Raw genomic sequence first — 27,224 nt, forward strand, 5'->3', positions numbered from 1 at the left:
AGAAAATTATTGTTGTATATTCATTTAAAGTGTTTATCTGTGTCAGTGTTATATATATAATTTTGTTCATAAATCAATCGATTCTTTGTTCTTCGATTTATTTATGAGGGAGGCGAATTGTAACGGTTCAAATCCCGTTACAAGATGATATCTGTATTTTTATTATTGTATGATTTTATCTGTATTTTATTATTATTATTATTATTATTATTATTATTATTATTATTATTATTATTATTATGTCAGTATTATTATTATGTTATCTGTGATATTGTACTATTATTGTAATTATCCGTTTTATTCAATTTTGCAATTGCCTGTTGCTTGCAAGATTGCACTTAGATGTATACACATATACGTATGTGTAGTATAACACTCAATACCTGTACAGTGAGAATTGTTGTATATATCAGAGATTGGAAGTGACGTTGTTATATTGCTATACCAGTGGAGATTCTGCCAAGTCATCGCCAAGCCATGGCTATGTCATTGTATTTATTTAGATATGCGCTCACGGAGTTAGTCGCCGCGGGGCTGTTTCACCACTGTATGTAATATCTGTCGCGTAGGTGGGAGTATGTCATTGTTATTTCTGGAGATTACGTAGCTGTGTCAACCAACGTCTATATAAGGTAGCTCCATATTGTAGCGTCAGTCATTACTTATACGGATGCAGTACAGTGAAGTAGTCTACTAGATCAAGAGGCCTTAGGTGGTCAGCCAACCAGTGTGAACGAGAGATGGTGAAGACTCAGTGAGCCATTATTGGTCATTGAGAGAGTGAGACCAAATGGTTGGTCCGTCACTTAGTGGAAGACGCGGACGCAAGGCTTACCAAGGAGTCAGAGAGGGCAACCCTGGACCTACCAAGAGGTCATACCATATTGACTTACAAAGAAGTCAGATGATATGGAGAAGAAGCAGTCACAAGGATGTATCACCAAGTTAGGCGTGACACATCTACAGTAAACACCAGAGCAATGGATTACGTCGTAATTACACTCAAAGTGTTGAAGGTACAGTCAAGTGAATCAGTGAGGGAAATATTTCGTATAAATTGTTAAATGTCCGGTCAAGAAGAATTCAAATTCATGCTTAGTTTCTTTCATTTGCAATGTCATAATTTCATATTCTCATCTGTTTTATCGCAACAAGACTCACTATTTTTTTATATATTATTTAAAGAATATATTTTGTTCTATCAAACGAATTCATAGTTTCATTTCTTTGACAGTAAAATATCTTAACCTCAAAATTAATGGGGAAACCGAACGCCAATCTCCTTTTCCCAGAACTTATATGGTATGTTGTCAAAAGTAAGCTTATTACCCCACACCCTAGATATGGTCAAGAGTCTCATTCTATTATTGCTGTACTGAGTGACAGCTGGCGCCCTTCAAATAACGTATGTGTAAGTAAGCAGGTAGCAAGTAAGTGTGAGTACAAGGTTCGACGAGTGTGTATTTTATTTAATGAATATTAATTTTCATAATTTTCATGTTCAACGCAGATATTCAGATTTTCAAGTTAAAATTCAGATTAATATGTTTCAAAAGATAGGCAGCGAGTCAGGAACATGTTTACAACACATACATACATTATCATTATAGACTGTTATGCCTTTCAGCGTTCAGTCTGCAAACCTCTGTGAATTTACTAAACGTCGCCACAATCCTCAATTTGCAACTAGTGTTGTGGCCTCATTTAGTTCTATACCTCTCATCATTAAATCGTTAGAAACCGAGTCTAACCATCGTCGTCTTGGTCTCCCTCTACTTCTCTTACCCTCCATAGCGGAGTCCATTAATCTCCTAGGTAACCTATCCTGCTCCATTCGCCTCACACGACCCCACCACCGAAGCCGGTTTATGAGTACAGCTTCATCCATCGAGTTAATTCCTAAATTAGCCTTTATCTCCTCACTCCGAGTACCCTCCTGCTATTGTTCCCACCTGTTTGTACCAGCAATCATTCTTGCTACTTTCATGTCTGTTACTTCTAACTGCCAACGGCCGTAGCCGAGTTGAAACACCAGATCCCGTGAGATCTCCGAAGTTAAGCAACATTGGGCGTGGTCAGGAGTTGGATGGGTTGTCACGCGCTGTTGGTGGGGGGGGGGGTAAGCGAATAACCTGTTTGTGGTTAATAAATCTATCTATCTAAACTATGTTTCCAGACATGTGGGGAGGGTGGCTAGTACTTCCCATAACAACAGGAAGAGTCCCTATGAACATATGCTCTACGCTCCATCGAGCGGAAAGGGACTGGCCACCCTACCGCACGTAAACTCCGGCTCAGGTACACCTATGCGGAGGTACGGACCTGCCTTCGGGCAGAATACACCCTTACCCTACTTCTAACTTATGAATAAGATATCCTGAGTCCACCCAGCTTTCGCTCCCGTAAAGCAAAGTTGGCCTGAAAACAGACCGATGCAAATGCTTTTAATAATAATAATAATAATAATAATAATAATAATAATAATAATAATAATAATAATAATAATAATAATAATAATAATAATAATAATAATAATAATAATAATAATAAATCAACATCCCGCGAACCTACTATGCTAGGGAGAGGGGTGATACACCCACGTGACACGTCGCAGGTGCGGATAGGGGGTGTCTTAACAGGCTTTCCAGCGTACTTGAGCGAAATAAAATACAGTAGCTTTCGCGGGTCAAACACATATTAGAGGCGGCTGACACGCAAAAGCTGTAGAATAGCCAGAATCCATCCCGAGAGAAACTCTAAAGCTCATTACCTTAGTTGTGACATCGAGATTGACAATTGGCGGTTTCCTCATTACCTTCAACCTTTTAGCATGATGAAAATGTCACCTGATAAATAAACTACCTCAGTCTCTAGTGATTGCACTTTGTTTTCTTGATCATCGAATTCTGGGGAACCGAGAACATCATTGGGAAATGTATCGACGCTTCCCAAAACTCTTCGTCACAAACGCAAGCATTTTCTTGCACCATCAATATCAATATACTTCTCAAAATTTTCAAATTAAAGCAAATAACGAACATGTGGAACAGACTGAATATCCAAATTTAGCTCTTCAAGAAACCAGATATACGGATGAAAATCACTTTGAGTCAAGAAACTACAAGATATACGAAGATAAACTAGCAACTCCAGTTGTTAGTACGCCACTGCAATTTAGCACTGGGTATGAAGTAACGAGGTGTATCATAAATTCAGTTCTCAGCCTCACATGACCTTTTGAAAAACTTTTAGCGCTGGCAATCAAATCAATAAACAAAGCCTATTCACTAATCAATGCTCATGCAACTACAAATAATTACAGCCAACAATACCCAGAGGAGGTGGAAGAATTTTGCGACATACTAGAAGAAATAGCAGACCGAATTCCTGAACACCATGTCAAAATTTTGATGAGAGGTTTCAATGCACAATTAGGCACAGAAAAGTAGGACTTCAGGTGGCCCATAAAAGAACCAATAAAATGGAGTAAGATTAATCAACTTCTGTGAAACCTTTGTTCTGAAACTAATGTCAACTAGCACGTCGGCAGAAGAAAACAACCTGGAGGTTCCCGAACATCCGTTTAGGAGAGTTTCAGATAGACCACGTGGTTATTACAAAGAGAAACCAAAATGTGATCATGAATGTAATGGTCAAGAAAGGTATCATCGACTCTGCTAACCACCTATCACTAACCATATTGAACTTTCAACCCAACAGACTCAAATATAGATCACGGTGAAACCCACGAATCGATTCAGATTGTAAAACAAAAATCAATAACTTACTTGGACAAATTTTACGAGAAAATAGCTATTTATTGGTCAGAACTTAAAGATGAAGTTGTAAGAGCAGCCAAGTGAACTAATATGCCACTGAGGAAACGTAAGAATAAGTGATGTAACGATACCTGTGATAAGGGGATAAAACTCGGCATGAAAGTATGCTAGAACTATACTTGGTGGAAAACCATAGGGAAGTGGCATGACTTCATTAATTAAAATCGAAGATTATGATATCCCAATGACGTCACATGAGCAGATCATACTTGCATAAATCGAGCATTAGTTCAGGAAAAACAATACTAGGAACTTTTACTGAACATTTAAGGAAGAACTGACGCGTTATAAGGCAAGCACTCTTTGTTTAAACGACTGGGCTTTGAAAGAAAATAATTAAGAAAATTGTAAGCGTTTGGCAGATTATTTCAGTGACCTTATAAATTGTGTATCCCCTACAGACCAACTCACTTTTGAAACATTAGAAACAAATCCAGTTTCAGAACCTCCAACAACAGAAGAAACTGAACAAATAATTCACGACTTGCAAAACAACAAAGCTCCAGGAGATGACGGTATAATTGCCGAAATGTGAAAACTAAGTGGCAGAAATCTCACTCAGGTAATCTATAAAATTATTACAGATATCTGGACCAGTGAAACAATTCATGAAGGGTGGAAATGTGCAATAATTCACACATTATATAAGAAAGAGGATAAAAGTGATATAAGTAACTACAGAAGTATTGCCCTACTAGCAGTCATTTACAAAATTCTTTCAGAACTCCTATTGGAGAGACAAGAATTCCAAACAGATCGTTTGATTGAAGAATATCAGGCAGGGTTTAGGAAAGGCAGGTCATGTGCAGAACATATTCTTAACCTTAAGACCTTCCTAAAGATATATAAAAGCGGACAAACGGTGATTACGTTTGTGGACTTCAAAAGGCGTATGACTCGAAGGGTAGAGCGACACGTTTGCGTGTTCTGGAAGAATTCAAAGCAGAGAGGAAAACAGGAGAATTAATAACGCAAACACTAACAGGCATCACTTCAAAGGCAAAATTCTTATGGAAATTGTCTGAGCAATTTGAAAACTGCGCTCTCGTAGCTTTGCTTCTAAGCAGGGAACGACAAAGAATTCGTGCACTACAAGATCAGGTGCACATGTAAAGTATGACAAAATTATGACCTGTAGGTTAGCCAGTTCGCCCCAGGGCAAGCTTAAAGCGATGTAGAGGGGGACCTTAGGACGTCTACGACGAATTAAATTACGTCGACGTCGAAGGAGGAAAGAAGGAGAAAAAACCCCACCGTCGGCTTCCTGAGAATAAGCCGTCCACCCCTTGTTCTTCGTCCTTCACTGCTCGTGAAATTACCACTCATCTTGTCGCTACACTTCAGGGTAGGGAATTAAAGCAACATAGAAAAGATGAAATTCAACAAAGTATCAAGGTAATATATTCTTCTTCTCAATCAAACACATGTCAAGCTGACTGGTCTATATTTACCCGCTTCATGTCTGTCACCCTTTCCCTTGAGCACTGGGGCTAGTATTGCCACTCTGCATTCATTAGGTATCGCTCCTAGGGGCGGGGTCCGCTACACGGATTCGTTGTTTCTATTCAGTTCCGTCCTCGGCCATTCCAGTGTAGAGGTTGGCGCTCTAAATACCGTTATGAAGAGAACCGGCCCATCGCAATTTTTTTCAACTTTTGGTCTCCTACTAACGACTTCTGACATGTAAACCATCGTCCTTATTACATATCCAAACAATCGTATGATTCTCATACAGTCTGTCCTGAATCGGTGCAACGCCATACCTCCCTGGTAGTTTCACTGGAGAAGCGATCCGGTTTATTGACGCCCTGTGTTCACCTCAGCGTCTTCATCTCCATGACGCCCACTCGACGCTCTGTCTCCGTCGTAGTCAGACAACATTCGGAACCATACAGTGCAACAGGTTGGATGAGAGAATGATAAATTTTTGATTCGAGATTCTTTCATCCTCTGGTCGAAAGTGACGCCCGTCATTGTCTGCCATTCAATCCAGGCTGCGGTTATCCCTTTGTTAACCTCTTCGAGAAGTCGGCCGTCATCAGTGATCGTGGAGCCAAGATACTTGAACTTTTCACTCGAAACAGGTCCTCGCCTTCTACCAGAATGATTCATATATACAGTCTTAATTTTATTGCGCCAGCCGATCGCTCCATTCTTGATTTTACCTTTGCAGATCAACCTGGTTCTCAGAGGCTAACGTGACTTCGTCAGCATAAAGAAGCGTCTGTGGCAAAGGAGGTGCAGATCTGTTGTTACAATGTCCATCACTGGAATGAACAAAAGCGGTGCCAGCGCTTGAACCTTGGTGAACACCGACGGCGATGGGGAAGACACTGGGTGCTCCTGCAGCGACCTGAACGTATTTCCTTGGGTCTACATAAAGCAGGAGCACCCAGTTGACAAGGTATTCTGGTACGCCATACTCCGCAATATGATACATGGTGTGAACTAAATACTTAGACATTTAATTATGGTCCAACAAAACAGTCGCACCCATCTTGCCTATACTGTGTACGACTCGTATGAAAATTCTGAAACTTTCTTACGCTCATTTCCTCAACAGGCTCGTTGAATAATATACTGCCATAAATCCAGGAGGGCTAAATATAAAAAAGTAAAAAAATCTCATAGAAATGTTTTTAAAACCATGATATTTTTTCTTCCGCCAATAAACCACCTTTTGAAAGGAAACTACCTTCTGCTCCTGCGACAGTTGAAAATATGAAATTTCATATAAAATACGCATATGATTCTACACTTGAATTCATAAAGCACCTTAGGGATGTAATCTAGTTCATGAGGCCTAAGTAAGATAGTGCTGAAGACAAAGTTAGTTTAGGTCACGACAGACTGTAATTGGCTGCTGTGGACTAAATGGAATTTTTGCAATCGGCCGAAGTGCAGGTGGACTATCGATAAGGAGAATCGATTGCCAAGGCTCTCAAGAGGACCGGACTAGCCGACCCAGGTGTGTGGCCACGCCGGCGACACCAGTTAATGTATTGTGGGGCGTCGAGGCCACTCAGTTCGGTCAGTGAGACGAGGTCGGTGAGATTACCCGGCTCCAGTCATCGTCCAGAGTTTAGTATGGAGGCTTCCCTTCAAAATACAGTTCAATAACGGAAACATTATTAATTACTAATATTTGCCTTACAGCTAGTCCACCGCAAGGAGAAGGTATTCCAAGTAAAATCTTTTCGAAAGGTTAAACATTACAAGAGTTCCTTCTAAGAAGAAAGACATTTACTATACTTTTTCATATTTATGAACAATGGTCTTTCTGTAAGTCATAAAACAGGCATTTTTTAGTTTCATTTATGACTCAGTCGTTAGAATATCAATTCATTTCGGTAAAATAAGGCTAGTGATAGGACACTGCAAATTTAACATCTATCCGGACGTGACATTTGCTTACTAGAGTTAAGTAATGTATCAGTTTTACCATTTCCGTGTAACATCAGTAAAATTCAACTAACAGACACATTTAAAGAAAATTCACTGAATAACTAGCAGAATGTACTACCGTAACAGAGGTTAAAGTTAATGTAAAGAAATAGAACCACACTGTTCTTACACAACACTTGAAATATAATGGATATTTGGAATAGTGAGAGTGATTTCTGTCTTCACTTTCGTCATCATAAGTCGTTCTCGATTTGGTAGGTAAAAATACAACTTATATTGGAGTCACTCAGTACGGAAGAAGGTATTCATTTTTATTATTCTCCTCCTATAGGCTGCCTGGCAACGAAGAATACTTATCTGATCTAGGAAACAATTTGCGCTGCTTGGAGCATGATAAAATTTATTGAAACACAACAGTTCTCAGAATGGAGAGATATTTCTCTTAAGTGTTTCAGAATGTGTACACAACAGCGACGGGAACTGATAATCGATTTCACGGTTTCTTCATGAAGTTATGCGAAATTACATGCCTGTATTCAAACGTTGAATACCCTATGTTAAACTGATATTTTACTACGAAAGCACGTGGAAGTAACCTGAAGTACGATAAAGCTGTACAAAGTGGAGACAGAATGGGATTTATTTAACGATACAGTTCCTGGTCCGAAGTTGTGCGTAATTCTCCCTATTTCTCCGTTACATATTGTAGTTAATCTGAAACCGGTAGATGCAGTGTGGCTGAAGACTCATGACGTTGACGATAACCTCAATTATTATCTGTTCTGTCGAAAAGAGTAGAATGGCTCTTTAGTTAAAGAATTTAACCCACCTTGAAATGACATAACAGCCTGTAAAACAGTCCGTTAATGATATCTCCCTTGTCATCCTCCTATCGAAAAAGGTGCACATGAGAAAAACATTTTTAAATTGATTTCCATTATGTTTTCCATTAAGATTGGACATGCATATTTTGTGGGAGTGTAAAATACTGTTTCGACTTCCTATAAACCCCAAAACCAATCCGGGATTTAGAAATAATATTTACCCTAATACCTACCCAAGGACAGATATAAAGTTGGGTAGAAATATATACAGTAGTTTTCAAGTTATAAGAATACAGACAAACAAACACATAAACAGACACCAAAGCTAAAAAATATGCAGATGGTCATTATTACACATGGAAAGGATAACTGAATGAAAATTTAGCTGAGATAGTCAACGTACAGACACACGGTCGTTACGATTTTATTTATTTATTTATTTTTGCTAGTTGTTTTACGTCGCACCGACACAGATAGGTCTTACGGCGACGATGGGACAGGAAAGGGGAATGTGGGAAGGAAGTGGCTGTGGTCTTAATTAAGGTACAGCCCCAGCATTTGTCTGGTGTGAAAATGGGAAACCACGGAAAACCATTTTCAGGGCTGCCGACAGTGGGGTTCGAACCTACTATCTCCCGAATACTGGATACTGGCCGCACTTAACCGACTGCAGCTATCGAGCTCGGTGATTTTATTTATATAGATAATGAGTCTACCCCACGTACAATACCTTTTGGGCTGTGTCCACTGGACTCAGCCTGTAAAACCGTCCGTTAATGATATCTCTCTTATTAATCATCCTTTCAAAAAGTGCACACGAGGAAAATGTTTTAGAAATGGATTTTCACCAAGGGTGGTTGATTCTCATCCAGGTTGGTCTGGTATGTTTCTGGGATAGTAAAACTACTGTTAAGTTTCCTATAAACCCTAGTCTATTCTGTTTCTTAAATGCTATGGATCTGAGTAAAGATACATTTGGAGAGGGGTATACTAAATATGAAATTTGGTTAAAATGTTAGCAGTTATAAGGAATATGCTTTACAACACGGATCAGCTTTCAGGCTAAATCCGCTCGATCTTAGAGTGAAAAACGGTCCGTTAATTATATCTCCCTAATTAATCCTCGTATCGAAATGATGCACATGAGAACAAAGTTTTCGAAATTGATTTCCACTAAGGCAGGTAGATTTACATTAAGTTTGGTTATATATATTTTGTGGGAGTGCAAAACCACGGTTTAGGGTTCGAATAAACCCCCACTCAATTCAGGGATTTAGAAACAATATTGACCCTAAAGTCAAGCCAACGACAGATGGGTTCTAAATATGAAGTTTGATAGAAATACATTCAGTAATTTTCAAGTTATAAGAACTCAGATAAACAGACAAACAGACGCCAAAGCTAAAAAATATGCAGATGGTAATTATTACACCTGAAACTGACAACTGAATGAAAATTTGGCCGAAATAGTCAAAGTACAGATACACGGTCGTTACGATTTTATTTAAATAGGTAAGGAATCTGCCCCACGTACAACACCTTTTGGTCTATGTCCCTTATAGACATGATATAGGCTTTTGTGCTTACGCCGTGTCAAGAAAATAAGGTGAAATTCCTTACGTTTCGCAGAGAACTTTGCTCTGCGTCTTCAGAAGAAAGTCTCGACTGTTCACAACGAAGACTTCTCCAAGAATGAGGTTTGAAATTATACGTAATATCAAGATCTTTCTAGGGAATGCTTTGTATTTCTCACTACCGTCACTACCGTTTATGGATATCCAATGAGTAGTGGTACCAATGATATAACTCTCTATGAACTATTAATATGAATTGGGATAGTTCCCCATCGCTAGTAATTATTCTTAGTCTTATAATCGTACGAAACCATGTATGAAATCATTCTCTAATTAATGAGATATGGCGTTATTTCTTCCAATATCATAGATATTCAGATTCGCAGATTTGAAGTAACAATTTCCTCGAATGTAATGTTGTCTGTACAGAATGAGTTAAATGCAGAATAATATTTTCTCATACTTCATAAATTTGTAATTTCTCTAAAGTTCAGATTATGAAACATTGTAAAATATCCAATATTACACGTTCACTTCGACTTTGTAATAGAATACTTATTACTTAGCTGCAACAACTCCGTATAAGAAATGCCAGCTTGAATCCATTAATGGATATAACTCAGAATTATAACTACATAGTAGTTCCGTGTGTGTAACGATTAACTTTTCTGAGAAATGTAAAATAAGAACATGATTTCCGTTATATAACAAATTTATACGAAGTAATCATACAAGAATAATACTCGAATTCGGGAAAACAGAACATACTGGCTGTAAATCGTAAGAATGATCTTTACAAAAGCACAACTCAAAATGCTCTACACAATTAAGTATATTAAAAACAAGGAAGAGGAATATTTCCTTGTAAGACTATTATACCTTAAATAATATTTATGTAAAAGTGATGCTGGATATTTTCGTGATGCTTCTCGACAATTGAGAGAATAGACTTAAAACAACACCATTCAAAAATAAACGACGTCTCTTATATTTCAAACGTAAATCCTTTCTACAGGTGAAATAAATCTGTTGTTCAACCCTCGGCTAGACACGTGACGTCTTTAAAGGCCCCCCCATCTTTTTCATGACATGTGTAGGCCGATATTTACTTGCTAGGATGTAGGCTTGTTGTGATATATCTTATCTGCTTCTTCTGAGTATACTGGTAACAATGAAAAATATTGATTTATTATTTACTGTTGTCCAGAACATCTATGATATTTCAGGCTCCCATCCGATGGATGGGAACATGAGGTCTCTGTAGACCCTAAGGTACTTTTCCTCCTTTGCGTTTGAAGTATGCTACCAGAAAATGTTGTTGCTGATTAGACTGTGCATTATCAGTGGGACCTAACATTCAATTCTTGTCATTGGACAAGTGCAGTAAGTTAATTAGGAATATAGCAAAGGAGGTGTTGGCAAAATGAATCAGATGGCAGACATATACAGTGTAAAGCGCAACACCAAATGCTGGTCCCTTGTTTTGTTCTAGAAAATGCTAGATGTGGCAGCAATTGCTGCCATGATACTCTCACTGTATCATTATCCACAACGTCTAGGATATGCCAACCAGAGGAGAAGAAAGTTGCTGCAGCTAGGAAGACAACTAGTTCATCCCTACATAGACAGTAGTCTTCTGGAAAATACAATAAGAATGGTGTGAACAGCGTATCCATTGTATATGACTATGAATTTCCTGATGGAATTTCTTCTAAAAAACAATAACAAACCAAAAGGAAAAGGTGCTGCATCTGTCCAAGAAGTTCAGGCGAAAAGATAAAAATAGATGCAACAAGGGTCGAAAAGTATTTGTATTGTTCACTCGAAAACTGTTGTAATATGCTTGGAATATTCCGGTAATTAGTATCCCGCAAGAGTTTTCTTTATTTAGAAGTTTGTTTTCTGGTTACTCAACAGTTTTAGGTTTTCCGAACAAAGCAATGTTTCCTCGAACGTCGCCGGCAACAATAAATAAAACCAACTGTAATTTAATGAAGCAATTCTCTTATTCTTCCTCCATACACTTTCTGATCCCAAAAAGTAGGATCTCAATATAGTAACTGTTTCCTGAAACTCTTCAACGAATGTAAATAAATCCCATGTGTGTAAAAGGTCTTCATAATTATTTAATTTCAGTGTTAAGGTTTATTAATAATTCCAAATAAATGTTTGTGAATTTAGTCAAAATATATAATGATTCTTCCTTTCCTGAAGTAAACGTCTGGGGTCTAGGAAGGCCCCTAGTGCCCATTCACGTCATTTTCTGACGTGTCAAGCCGAGGGTTAATAAATACAATAAATGTAAAAAATGTACCAAGCAGTACTCACCGTGTTGGCTCATTCCAGAGACTGAAGGAATATCCACACGATACACTCGACCTGCAAAGAAACAGATACCTCCTCAGTAAGTTACACATATGACATCATTAATATTCGAACGAATAGAGGCCTACGTAAACTAGCTTAAAATCGGTTCAACATCGGGCAGTCAGTGAACATAATAAAACCGCTGTACTTTTTTATTGATGCTAATAACATCTGTATTTACATTCTCCAAGGCGCGTTACATAAAAGCATATGAACATGTGAATACACACAATTAAATATGTATAAAAGTCATAACAAGTAAAATCTGAAAATAAGACAGCAATAAAAAAATAAAAAATATATGCTGTTCGAAAGAGGAAGCGTTATTGTCACTAAACATACATAATTACCGCACGAAACAAATGTGTATTTTTTAAGAACAATTTAAAACAAGTTTATAATTATTCCGCTATCATAACGTTTACAAGTGTGTATCTAAAATAATTAAACATTAATATAGGAGAACATCAAGTGGTTCACATAACATTTTAAGTGAAAATATTCACTTTTTCAGCTTTCACACTGGGAGCAGCGAAATGTACGCCTGTCATCTTCGTTACCATAATCATTTTACAGTATATTTACAGTTATACTAAACACAAAAACTCTTCACATTAACATAAAATTTGATAGAACACATTATAGGAAGGCACTTCAGAATTTGAAGAGGTTTTTTTTTTTCTAAAAGCTCCTTGAAGACACTTCTGTCTGACCATCTTCCAGAGTTCCTTCATTGGGTGATCCATAAAATGCAGCATTTGTACGTTGAGTGTACGACTGGATATTGTAGTGAATGGCTCCAACTATTATCCATATCCAAGCGTTACCGATCTCGCTCTGTTCGTAATTTAGTTCCAGATGCATTAGCTCCCTCACCCTGTCACTGGCTGTTGTCCCTGATATACGGTGGTTAGCGTTTAGTGTCCATCTTCAAACTAATGCCGAATTTACACACGTCGTAACTCGATGCATGAGATTGTCCATCTGATGACATACCAAGCATTTGTCATCAGATATTTGTACCCCATCGCGATGATTTCGTTTGTGTATATGCAGAGTGATACCCTCTATTTAAATGGGATCCATTTGTTCCACATAGGCCTAGTGGCGTCTAGAAAGTTGATACACTCAATCGAGGCAATCTATGGACTGGTGCTGTGTAGTATTAGGGTAGGTAATGGGTTAGTATGTGGCCAAATAGAATCTAAATTTAATTTTATTAATGATCAATCATACATTAAATTGGCATGAAGAAGATTAGTGGACGTGTCCAGTTTCAGTAAACCATAAAATACCGGGCCTAATTTTCTCAGACGATGTCCTGCTGATGACGTTAACGGCCAGTGGTATGCAAAAGGGTATGAATGTTGTGGCAGAATTTTCTAAAAAAAAGGGGGGGGTTATTAAATAATAAATCTACAAGACGAAAGTTCTAATTTGTAAAATTTGATGTAAATGAGAGGAATTAACAATGGATGACAGATGGATGTAAAGCAGAGGTCACGTATAGATTAGAGTACTTGAGAATATTTGTAGGAAATAACGGGGAATGGGTCCACCTCATAAAACAAGATCTTGCAGTATTATTAATAATTCGAATTCTTGAAAATAAATTCCCAAATGTGGATTATATGAACCAAAAATGTCCTACAAGCGGTAGTAAAAAAGTAGAATGTTATATGGATCTGAACAATAGAGGTTAGAAGGAAGTGTGAGATGCTAAATCAGATAATAAGTAAATTCCGAAAAATGATCAGTCATGTAACATTCTTGGCATTACTTCACTATTGCCCTATAAGCTGGAATTATTTAATTATGGATATCCAAAAGGTGAGACGTTTCACTGATCGAAATCATCCAAGTCATCTGATCTGGAGCTTCGAACTACTACGTGTCAGATTGGACACTTAGTACGTGCATCCGTTATGATTACATTATGGGAGTTACATATGGTAATATGATAATGTATCCTATTGCATCACAGTAAGCTGTTCAAAAAATTATGTGCCACCGGAGACCGTAATACAAAAGTAACTGTCTCAGAGAAATCAAGGGAAGGGTAGGGAGTTTGTGATGGGCTAATGGATATAAAGAAGCATAGCAGCTCGCTTTAAGTGAACACTCCTGCGCAGGCGCGAGTGATAATTGTGTAATAGTTTAGCTGCAGTACTGATATTCCTGCCCTGTTACTTGCTGGCCGGTTACAGATGTTCTTTAGTTATTTGAAGTGCTTTGTATTAGGTCTACCGGTGTTAAAACATACAGAAGCGTAGTTCCTCGAAACAGTTCCGCGCGGTATTCCAACTTAGGAGTCTTTTATACTAGATTTACAGAGTCAGTTGGCTACACGGTTTGATTTCCGTAGCTATTAGCTTCCCATTTTCACATCAAACAAATGAGTTACTGAGATCAAATATGAGATATGTCATTGAATGGCAATTTTGAGACATATCACTTTTTATATATAATACTGCATAGTAATATTTCTACACCTTATAGTTAACCCCACATGCTCATTAGGAAGATAAAAGTCATATACCAAAATATGTAATCGTATAATAAAAACATACACTAGGAAATTGATGTAGAAAATGACTGACAAATCTCGTTTTATATTTAAACAACACTCATTTTACCAAAAATAAAGTTTAATTTCAGAATTGGTACAATTTTATAGCAACATGTGTTCGTAATTATTTAAGCATAATAATACGCATTCCAAATAAGTGTATAAACATGCGTTATATAACAAAACATACATACCAAAATCGACGCTGTCATGGAAAGACAAGTCAATAACCAATCAGTATCTTGGCTTGTATCATGGAAGGAATAATATAAAAAAGATTTTCTTACTATACAATCCATGCTATTTAGTCACACAACTATGTTCATACTTGATTTGAACACCAGATTTCAATAATAATCACTGTCCCAAACTTCACTTTCTCAAGATATAAAATTTCAACACTGGATTAGACAGTCAAAGACTTACTGAACAAGTCCCACTTTAGCGTCAACAGATGCGGAATCCTATAAAGATAAGAACCACACTAATAACACATATATCACCAAAATGATGACTAATCCCATTTTTTTTTATCCCAGTGCCTCAAATGATGGGGCTGTTCGTCAATTAAGGCAACAGTAACTTCTGTCCTAGTCCTATCCCACAGTCACTGTAAGATCAGTCTGTGTCGATGCGACGTAAAACAAAAACAAATAGCAAAAATGTAATGAATTAAACTCTGTCCACGTATTGCCTGATAGGACTATATCCTCATAATCCATCTTCCAAACACCGTAAGCAGGATATGTACTGAAGTTTCTTGATGCCACCAACAAAGGGATACGCTGCACAATTTACAACATTTAGCATCAGAGTACAAGATGTTTATCGGACGTAATAAGCCGATCACGCCTTCTCCTCGCGCTGGGATAAAATAACAGTAAAATTAGATACCAGTTACTGCGGAATTAGTTGTAATGTGGAATTTAGACGAGCTTCTCCTATGTTTGGTACCATTCAGACATTTTTCTGGAGCAGAAGTGAGAAAAACAGGAAAATGATCTGACACGAAAGGTGGCGGAGCCGGTCGTGGAAGGCGAGCAATATGGCTGAGAATATTTGCAGGCTTACCACGTGGCACTCAAATATTTCCAGGCAAATATTTCAAGGCTTAATTCTCACGCACAAAATTAGGAAGATTTGTCCACAGAGGAGTGACACAGCATTTACCTTAGAAATATGTAAACAGCCTGCAACGATACCTACAGTGGTGCTCACTCATCCCCAAGTGAGATAGGTTACTCGCCAGGCTATTGTTCAAGAAATATAAAATAAAATAAAATAAAATAAAATAAAATAAAATAAAATAAAATAAAATAAAATAAAATAAAATAAAATAAAATAAATTCATTAAATAAGGGGCCGATGACCTACATGTTAGGCCCCTTTAAACAACAATCATCATCATAAAATGGCCAAGAAACAACAACCCAAGTATACTACAATATTAGTATTTTAAAAATTGAAACAATATTTTTCTTTTTCTTCATCCGCTTACCCTCCAGGGTCGGTTTTTCCCTCGGACTCAGCGAGGGATCCCACCTCTACCGCCTGAAGGACGGTGTCCTTGAGCTTCAGACTCTAGGTCTGGGGATACAACTGGGGAGGATGACCGGTACCTCGCCCAGGCGGCCACACCTGCTATGCTGAACAGGGGTCTTGCGGACTGGAAGGGATAGACAAGGAAGAGGGAAGGAAGTGGCCGTGGCCTTAAGTTAGGTACCATCCCGGCATTTGCCTGGAAGAGAAGTGGGAAACCACGGGAAAACACTTCCAGGATGGCTGAGGTGGGAATTGAACCCACCTCTACTCAGTTGACGTCCCGAGGCTGAGTGGACCCCGTTCCAGCCCTCTATCGGTAAGTTGAAAATCCTAACAAATTGGGTGCCTAGGCCGACGGAGTCTACAGTCACTCTACTTCGGAAACCAATACTATGAATAAAGGTGTGCTCTCCTGAATAGTCTTGGAGTAATCGGTCCGATATTTCAGAATTATTGCATTTAACGAAGATTTGTCTTGATACTCCGTTGAGCTGTAGCATTTCGATGTCATTTACCTCAAGTTTCAGGTTGTCGAATATCCAGTCCTCAACTTCATATGGTGCGGGTCGGGGAATTGCGGTCAATGAAACTAATCACAATTGTGTTTTTTCGTTCGATTGCTGTCATGTTGATTTGTCTTGTTATCGTTGTCAATATGTAGGAGCACCTTGTCTGGAATTGGTAACAAAGTCACTGTTTCCAAAATTCCGAGCACGACTAATACAACTGGACTCGTAACTGCCTCACGAGACTACTACTAGCACGTCCGACGCGCTCGCGAGCACAGCCAGACCTGGTATCGCACACACCGCGAGGCAGTTGAGACGTTACATATAGTTGAGCCACGCAGTGCGATTCGATTTCTGTGGTCTAAGGGACTGAAACCACCTGAAATCTATCGTGTGTTTTGTACAGTACATGGTGACCCGTTGCTGATATTCACAAACGTCTTTAACTGGTGTGCAAACTTCAACGCAGGGCGTTCGATGAACCCCATTGTAAACGGCCTCGCACATCCCACACACAGAGCAATTTTGATACTATGTATATATTGATTCAGGAAGACCATCGGTGAACAATGCAAACAATATCGAATGCAGTGGACATTTCATATGCTACTGCATATCCCACCATACATGAAGAAATTGGGTATCGCGAAGTGTGAACGAGATGGGCCCCCGCACAGCCCACACGACAGCATATGGAGGGCCGTAGGATTAAGCCGTGAGCATTTGTATCGGTACCATAGGTATAGAAATTAATTCTTCGCCGTTGGGTTAGGGGCGCGCAAATGTGATCTTGCATCCGGGAGATAGTGGGTTCGAGCTCCGTTGTCGGCAACCCTGAAGATAGCCTTCTGTGGTTTTCCATTTTCACACCAGGAAAATTGCTGGGCTCTACATTAATTAAGGCCCCGGCCGCTTCCTTCCCACTCCTAGGCCTTTCCTATCCCATCGTAGCCATAAGACCTATCTGTGTCGTTGCGACGTAAAGCAGATTGTAAAAAAAAAAAAAAAAAATCCTCGACCGCGTTGTTACCGGAAACAAATCGTGAGTGTTTCATTACACACAACCGAACGATTCTACCACATAGGCATCGAATAACATAGGCGTCTTGGTGGGGCAGATGCATAAATGTGAATGAATGATTTGTGGAAAGTAGAGTACTGTACGTTCAAGCTAAATCTCTCAGTTTTTGCGAATATCTTTCCATTTGGCTGAAAAAAGAGTGACCCGCTCTTTTTTTTTACTTTCCCTCGCATTCACGTTGATATGGGTCCGATGAGAAACATCATAAATAGGAACGAGAAAATCACGAAAAAAACCATCACCGACTGAGACTGCAACAACAAAACCAACAACAGCAATACAAATAATAAACTACAACAAAGAGCTTTTGTAGATAAGATATGCTAGCATAGCGGTATAGTTTCGTTGTTACAGAATTGAACTTTACAGGCATCTACGAACCCATAATCGGCAACAATAATGCACTGGTAAACATTACACTCGCCAGCCACTCTATAATGATGATGTCAAACGCATTTCATTTAGGACTGTTATTAAAATTAGTTGTTAACTCACCAAATATATTTAATATTAATAATAATAATAGTAATAATAATAATAATAATAATAATAATATTTATTTTACGTACCACTAAGTACTCCTACAGTTTTCTGAGACGCCGATGTGTCGGAATTTGGCCCGCAGGAGTTCTTTTACGTGCCAGTAAATCTGCCGACTCGAGGCTGACGTATTTCAGCATCTGCAAATACCACTGGACTGAGCGAGGATCGAACCTGCCAAGCTGGGATCAGAAGTCCAGTGCCTCAACCGCTTGAGCCTCTCAGCCAGGGCCAAGTATATTTAACGCATACAGCTAATGGAGAATTTAATGAAAAATTATTTCTTACTCAAATATTTGTTGAAAGAGCCCTTCTAATGTGACACTGTTTAAATAAAGAGTGTTTAAAACATTCCTACATGTGACAAGGCTGTAAATAACAGCACTTGATCGACTCATGATACCTATAACAAAATTGATTCGGTTGTTGTTCTAATTATTTAGCACACCGCTGTCATTCCGTTTTCAATATCGGTAACACAGGAAGTCCATCACAGACACACAGCAGCGCATTGATCGACATAGTGTTTTATTTGACACGCATTACCTCCGCGAAATTATTTATCCTAGCTTTTTATCGAGGACTGATATCCGACATGAAACTAGGTAGGAATTTGCACATTATAGATCAACAAAACTGGTAACATACGTAGTATTCATTACTCATTCATTCTTATATGGGAGACCTTCCAGCGATAATCGTTACGGAACTCTTGGGATGAATAAGCAAAAGACTAAACTAACTGGCGTGAAGTGCGGAATTTTGAAATCAGCTACAACCCCCTAACAAGGATTATGAATTTAGGGCATGCAACTGTTCGCAGAAACAACGCAATATACACAATAGTGAGATAATGCTAATGTACATCCTGCACTTTTAAATGTCGTATGCAGGGTGGTCGGAATTAAAGTGAACCGAGTATATAAGCGTCAGAGCGTTGGCCCCACCAAAAAAAATGAAAATTAATACGTGGATATCTCACGCGGTTGTCATTTTATCATCTGGTGAAATTAGCAAATCAGATCGCTTCTCGGGAGATTTGAACTGGGCTTTACGAGGTGGTATTGCTAAATCTGCACTAGCTTGGTTGGGCTTAAGAGCAGTGCCGAGAAATGAACATCAAACACTAACACACCGTGGGGTTCAACCAATGACACAGTAGGGTACTTGCTGTGGGCTGAGCATATAAGTACGGAGGTCCTTGTTCAAGTTCCTCCCCTGGAGAAGTTTATTTATTCTATTGGCGCTCTAAGCCGGTCATAAGTACAGATTTAGCAACACTGCTTTGCAAAGCCTATCTGAAGTCGCCGGCGAAGCGATCTGATTGGCTAACTTCAGCTGACGATACAACAATGGTGGGAGATATCTAATTGAAAATAAAAATGCATAGCCTGTTTCCAGTCCTTTGACCAGATCAGGAATGGAATGAATGAAGCCCCCACCTAGCGGCGAGGATAGGAATTGTGCTGGCTGCCGAAGCCTGTCGCATTCCTCTGGGGCAATGATTAATGAATGACAGATGAAATGAAATGATATTAGAGAGTGTTGCTGGAATGAAAGATGACAGGGAAAACCGGAGTACCCGGAAGAAAACCTCTCCCGCCTCCGCTTTGTCCAGCACAAATCTCAAATGGAGTGACCGGGATTTGAACCATGGAACCGAGCGGTGAGAGGCCGGTGCGCTGCCGCCTGAGCCATGGAGGCTCTGTGGGAGATATCTAATTATTTTTCCAATTATTTATCTGTATGACCAACCCTCTAACGTTCATATATCAGGTTCACATTGTTTCCAACCATACTATATGCATCTCAATCTACATCAGGTACTGTAGTGTGAGAAAACAGTGCTGCGAACAAAATTGCTTTTCATGCCACGAGCAAATAATGACGCCTCTGGAATTTCGGTCAGAATGCTCGATGTGTTAAAACAGAAAAATCGATGTCCAGCACATTACAGAGCGGAATTGGCATGTTCTGTCGTATTCAGATGCCTTCTACGCATAGTAAAACGTAGACGGGTGCTGTCGTAACTCACTTGATTGCATATAAAATAATGTATTTTGAGAAGGAAGATCCTGTTATGCAGATTGGCACCGTTCCGCTTATCACTAAGTGCATACTCTTCCATACGTCGCGCAAATAATTTGTATTGGCGAAAGAAGTAGACGTCAAGAAGCTGACAATACTACGTTGGTTTTAGATGGTACGATTTTTGTTTGCAAATTTACATCCCTGTGTCAGAAGGCGTGTGTAGGTTTGAACGTACCATGAATCCAGAAATAGTACCAGTTCCGGTACTTAACGCATCCAGGACAATACGAGAGTTGTTGGCATCATACTACTGGTGATGCAGTCAAATTACACTACCCAGCATGATTTTTCCGGGAAAGCATCTGATACGTAATTTTATCTAAATAAGATCTCCTGATTACAGAAATGTCATTGGTTCTATTGTATCACGTCTAGTTTCCGTGTTTGCCATTTACTGTCTGAAAATATGTCATATCGGCACAGTGCTGCTTTGTGATAACAGCGAATCGGCTGTTGTTAGAGTGGCCGTGGTTTGTTTAAAGGCTGTACCACTTCATAACGGAAATATTCTAGCTTCGATTCCTGTGGCACATTCCATTTCACTAAAAGAAATTTATATCACAATGCAAACTCTTATAGATAAAATCAAGTATCATGAACACCGGCGAGATTTGTGTAGTGACTTGAAGGTGTGTGGTATTCTGTTAGGACAACAAGCACTTAATTCTCTTGTTATTTATGTGAATGGGACAGCAGAGCTAGCGACAAACACTGGTCGACACCTTCCTGGCCCAAGAGGCAAGTTTTGACACCTGGTGTGAAAAATGTTACAATTGCTGCCTTAATTGATCCATAAAAAATTATTTTGCCACCGCTACACATCAAACTGGAAATCATGAAGCAGTTCGTTAAGACCTTGGACAAAAGTAGCCCGTTTCAAGTACATTGCAAGCAATTTTCCACGTTTATCTGATACAAAAGTCAAGGAAGGCATTTTTAATGGACCACAAATTAGAAAACTTCCGAAAGACAGAAACTTTGAACAGACGATGAATGCCGTGGAATTTGCTGCATGGAATTCAATAAGAGACGTCATAATGAAGTTCCTTGGAAATTTAATGGATGAACAATACGAAATAATAGTGTAAACGATGTTGGATGATATGAAAGTGTTGGGGTGTAGAATGAGTGTGAAACTGCACTTCCTTCATTCTCATCTCAATCACTTTCCGTAAAATATTGGGGCTGTTCGTGAAAAGATGGGAGAGATGTTCCACCAGGACATGAAGGAGGCACAATGAAGATACCAGGGGAGGTGGGATGAAGCAATGATGGCCGACTACTGTTGGTGTTTGAAAAGAGAAGACAAACTTGATGCAGCCAGACGCTGGGCAGCCAAGCGTTCATCCCAAGGGGACATCTAGTTTATTTTGTTCATATTCATGAATTCATAAATATACTGAACAAAGTTTACATTGCTTCAGAGTTGTTAGTTTATGTCTTTTTGTGTAAATCAGTATTATATTACAATAAATGCTAAATATTTCATTGTATTTTATACTCAATAATTATTCATTGTATATAATAATTCAAGACAATATTCAACTATTTCAAAATATATAATAATAATACAAAAAATTATAAATATTTCCAAAATTATCAACATTTTTCAGTACTCTTTATATGCGATATTCAGGTCTATCTCTTATTTTGATATACCTATTGTGAGAAAACGTGACGTGATACGTAGAAACGGACAACGGATTCGTGTTCAGCGACCCAAAAGTAGTTAAGATCACCTATCACACTTCTTGCCGCAAAAAAAGAGTTTGAAAATGCTGGGTTGTGTTATATATTTGGAGAATGGTTGTATTGCAGTGTATCGGAAAGATGTTTGTCAAATTTATCACCCGCTTCCTGAAACCTGATGACTAGTTTCTTTGCGAGGTTTCCTGACATGGAAATAAGCACCGAGACGGTGTAAGAACAGGTAGTTCGTGCAATGCTTTGACCAGTAGCTTCAATCGTCTTCCTGCCGGTTACTTAGAGTGTGCCCTATTTGATGTGAATTCATACTCAAATCGACTTCGGTCCGCATTGAGCACCATGTCGGCATCGATTTCATTAGCAGAAATAAAGATCGTTTTTGTGTATAAATTCAAATATTCTGGTCAAGCCAAGTAACGAACCTTGTGATCTCCCGGAATTTGGTTTACGTATGCTTGCGAATTCGAACATTTCTGTGATCAACCGTCCCACACATCGAAACAGTTTGAAGATTTTTGGAATACAAGATATTCCCAGCGGGGACACTGATAAATGTGTTTAGGATGTAGCCAAAAAAATTAATGTTCCACTTGACCTGGATAAAATAGATAGGTCCCATCGTGTTGGTGTCCGAGGTAAGACAATAAAATACCGATAATTATAAAATTAATTTCTTACGCCTACCGAAACACCTTCTTAACTTTATCTCACTGTACTTCTGTAGATTTTCTCACATAATCTTCCTACATTTAAATTCATTACATATATTTTATGTTTAATTATTAATCATTTAATAATCTATATATCAAAAGAGTTTATTAAAACAGTTTTGTCAAATCCGTCCGTACTACTGACCGATTTGCTTTATTTTTGTTTTATTCTCTCCTGAATTAACTGCCGGTAAATCATGAGACAATGATAGGTCTCTAAATTCAGCCAACTTTGAGTAATCATACAATTAAATTAAATAATTACTCCAATCATTTCAGGCGAAGGCGTATGCTAACCCGCAATACATTCTGTACTTAGCAGGTTGCTAAGCGACTAACATTTCATTAATATTCTGATACTGTATGTGATTTTCATCCTTAGTAATGCCATTGCATGAGCCATGTTTGATTACTACCTGTCACTCCAGGGAGTATACACCTCTTCTGATCAGGGAAGAATCCTATTCCCTGCTAGATACCCTTTTATTCTCTAAACTTTCACATCTTCCAAATATATTCATCAGATGACAGAGTGTTCCTAATAGCTAACATTCTGCTAAGATAAAAAAAGTCTACGTACAAACAGAATCCATCATAACACCTATCGAAGGATAACCTACCTGCACTAGAAAGAGTGAAGACCATGTATCTTAAAAAATGTATCTGTCTAGCAAAAACGCTCCGTAGAGACTACCTATGAGCTCACAAGAAAACCGTTCTATATAGAAGATATTCAATTAAAAATACCAGTTCGTCTTATGACACAATAAGCTTTACATCAAGAACTATAGGATAAATAAACGAATACCGGTATATGGATAGATTTTTACCAACCAAATGACATGATAACGTCAGAATAGATTAATTCTGACTAGGAACTGTGGCATACCATCACGCGATTGTTATTAAATGTTCGTAAAACCATTGAGAAAGGCAGGCAAACAATATGACCACGAAAGGCATATCAAGACGAATTTATCTTACATATTAAATGTAACGCCGTGGAGCAGCTTAGGTCCTTTAGTTATATCTAACTTTCGGTAAAATTTTGAACTCATTTCTCCATAAAAGTAGTCCAGAAATGATATATACTGTTATGCCGTGCTTGCTATAACTTGTATTGCAATAATTACTATGTCTGACAGTCAAAATGATTTATCTGAACTACTGTAGAATGTTGGAATGAAAAAGGTGAAAAATCTTAAGGTAATCCACATTAGAGCTCAATTGCTGTTAGACTCTCCTCTCATTTTCGAATTTTGTCATACTTTTGAAAACGGTACTTTTGATTTAATAGCAGTTAGTGAAACGTTACTCAAACCTTCGGTGAATGATTCTGAAATTCCTCTCAATGGGCAGAAAGGTTTTTGCAACGATAGGTTGAACAAAAGGACACTTAAGTGTAGCGTTGTTAGCCACTCACCAGGTCAATATAATAGGACACCTGAATATTTAATTCTTGATATTATTCTGGCAGACTTAATTCACTTTGCATGCATATATCGTCCACCAAAGACCGGTTATTTAGATTATTTCTTGTATGACATATTTACAGATCTATTAAATTATAAATATATGTTTGGAGATATGAATGCTCGATTTGGTAGTGGCACCTTCGAAAGTTAAATTATACCTGAACTGTAGAATGCTTGTAACCTAGAATGTTTACCATTCACTGCAGGATTTCATAGCGTTATTAGTGACAGTACCTTCGGTATAATATCCCCCAACTGAAATGACTTATTCATCGAATAAGAACAGAAAAATGCTGCCGCTTTTTCACAGCACGATCTATTGTACGCTGTATTCCGCATCTACCCTATGATCGGGACCTAAAACACTATTGGTCCGAATCTTCAGAAAATTTAATATAAATGAATTTAGAGCTGACCCAGATTTACCTCCCTGGGAACATTTCTTTCAGCCCAACAACATAGATTAAAAAGTCTCCTCGCTCAATACGTATATCTACTCTATCTATGTTCCACATAAAAGTGTACGTTAATTAATCCCGTGGTTTAGCAAAACAGTCAAGGATTTGATAAAGAAACGCGAAAAAGCTCGAAGAGAATTTCTGAGAACAAAACCCTGGTGATTGTGAGAATTTTCGAATTTTACGTAATAAAGTAAAATAACTAATCAGAAAAGCTAAATTCAAGTACACATATAATAACTTCAGCAACTGTAAGAATACAGCAGCATCGTGACGAGTCGCAAGATCTCTTGGAATTGGAATCAGTGCATACACAGACATTCAGATGCCGGTCTGCCCCGATGTGTTGATTTTTTGCTCATAACAGAAGTTCTGACAAACATCTGAGACTGTTTAACACTATAAATTTCTTCCAACCCCAAACCGCAAAACTGTTTACTTGAATTATGTTTATACATCACAAGTAATCAAAGCAGTCCGATCTATCCACTCAAAGGTCAAGGGCCAAGACAATGTTCCAATAACACTTATTTCAAATTGTGACGATATTATCCTGCTAGCTATTTTACACTTGTTTAATTTTTACTTGCAGAATGGAATCTTTCCTACCCTCTAGAAATGTGCTAGTATACGTCCAGTGCCTAAGAAGAAAGCACCTGCATAACGTAGTGACTTTAAACCTGTCAGCATATTCATTGCTTTAAGTATAGTCCTGGGAAAGATAGTGAAATAACAACTTTGTGAGTCTTTGAATTATTTCCAATTTTGAATGATTTCCATCCAATTTGATTTTTATAAAGGTCATAGCAAAACAACAGCTCTCTTAAAAATCACTCACGATATATGATCAGCTTTTGATAGACGGCCAGTCACGGTTTTGTTCCTGTTCGATTGCAGCAAAGCTTTCGACTATGTAAACAACTAATTACTTCTAGCGAAGTTTAAGTCCATTGGACTGTCATAAAATGATTTTTAGTGTTTTCTATCATACTTGTACCCTCGTTCTCAGAAATTTGTGTTCATTGATGGTACGCCTTCAGGCTTGTAAGCAGTTAATACTGGCATAGGCCTACCCCAAGGTTCAGTACTTGGTCCACTATGCTTCTCGATATATCCACAATTTATAAGAATAGCTTTTACTTTATGTACTCCGACTATTTACAGGCGTACATTCATTTTAGTCCCAGTAGAGAATATCAGCATATCGTCGTTGCCGGGACGAAACCTCCTATGTGATCACATTTTTGGAGATTTACTGACCCGCAGCACAAGAGCGAGAATGCCTTGACAATATTCACACAGTATTGCACCTTAGATGACAGAACCTTACCGGCCAAAGTTCTAAGCTAAAATATTTCACATAGGAGGTTTTGTCCCGGCAGCGACGATATAGACTATTTAATGAAGACATCATCCGTCTTATTGACCGGATCCAAAATCATAACCTTCAGTAAAATATTTCAAAGGCCCAATGCATACCTATTTTCTATAACAAACTATTAAACTCCGTGGATTTCAATTCTCTCCTGCCGGTAAAATTGCTCAATACGTATATCTACTCTATCTATGTTCCACATAAAAGTGTACGTTAATTAATCCCGTGGTTTAGCAAAACAGTCAAGGATTTGATAAAGAAACGCGAAAAAGCTCGAAAAAAATTTCTGAGAACAAAACCCTGGTGATTGTGAGACTTTTCGAATTACCCCCGCAAGTAATACAGTCAACAACTAAGGAATTATCTTTCGACATAAATTAGTGTTGATCGGAGCATACAGCAGTTGTGGTAAAAAAAAAGAAAAGATAATTTCATCGTTGCATGCAGTGAAGCGTAATATTCACTATAATCTTCTTAATGTGCGTATGTCATTTATTGAAACTCTGATGTTCCCAATAATCGACTATGGGTCACCTGTGTACTATGATTTATCTGATATATTGTATATACAATTGCTCAAAAACGTGATATATGCGACGTTAAGTTAGTAGCAAAAGGAACAAATGCTATTAATTTGAAGAGAGATCTACACGGTGGGTATTTCATAATCTACAGTGACTATATTTATATAGTGTGGTCAAGATCTTGCGGCCACCATATTCCTTCCAATCACTCCGACAGCTGAATGTGTCACGAGAAGGTTAGGATCAAAAAAGCGAAGAAAGTATGAATTGCGAGGAAACACACTGAACCTTATAATTTCTATGACATATTTGTTACTTGAAAAACAGGAAAATTATTACACTATCAGACACATGAAATAATTTCTAAGTTCTGTATTAGGTTGACGGCATGTTGTTAGCATAGATTGCATGAACTTGCGTTATAGGTAACTGATTCTACTGTAGGCTAAATACAAACTGCACACTGTTTATACATAAGCTAAATGCGAAAACTGTTTATTTACAATAGATGACAGCGCTACCTCACAAGTTATTCGATATCAGATGACCCTGAATGGAAAGTAGCCTCTCGGACATCTGGCTTTTCTTAATCATGAGGTGATATGGTTGAATCACAGCGATTTAAACAGGTCAC

General features: G+C 38.2%; 1 protein-coding gene across 1 annotated transcript in view; it reads right to left on the bottom strand.

Moving 5' to 3' along the window:
- The window catches only part of LOC136867115 (chondroadherin), a 1,785,188-nt gene that overhangs the window by 1,598,156 nt on the left and 159,808 nt on the right, over positions 1 to 27,224 (bottom strand). Inside the window, exon 2 of the mRNA XM_067144219.2 lies at positions 11,971 to 12,021. The gene's annotated coding sequence lies outside the window, so the exon portion shown is untranslated. The remainder of the gene's footprint in view (positions 1 to 11,970; positions 12,022 to 27,224) is intronic.

Source organism: Anabrus simplex, chromosome 3 (assembly GCF_040414725.1).
Source record: "Anabrus simplex isolate iqAnaSimp1 chromosome 3, ASM4041472v1, whole genome shotgun sequence".
In the NCBI taxonomy this organism is placed as follows: domain Eukaryota; kingdom Metazoa; phylum Arthropoda; class Insecta; order Orthoptera; family Tettigoniidae; genus Anabrus; species Anabrus simplex.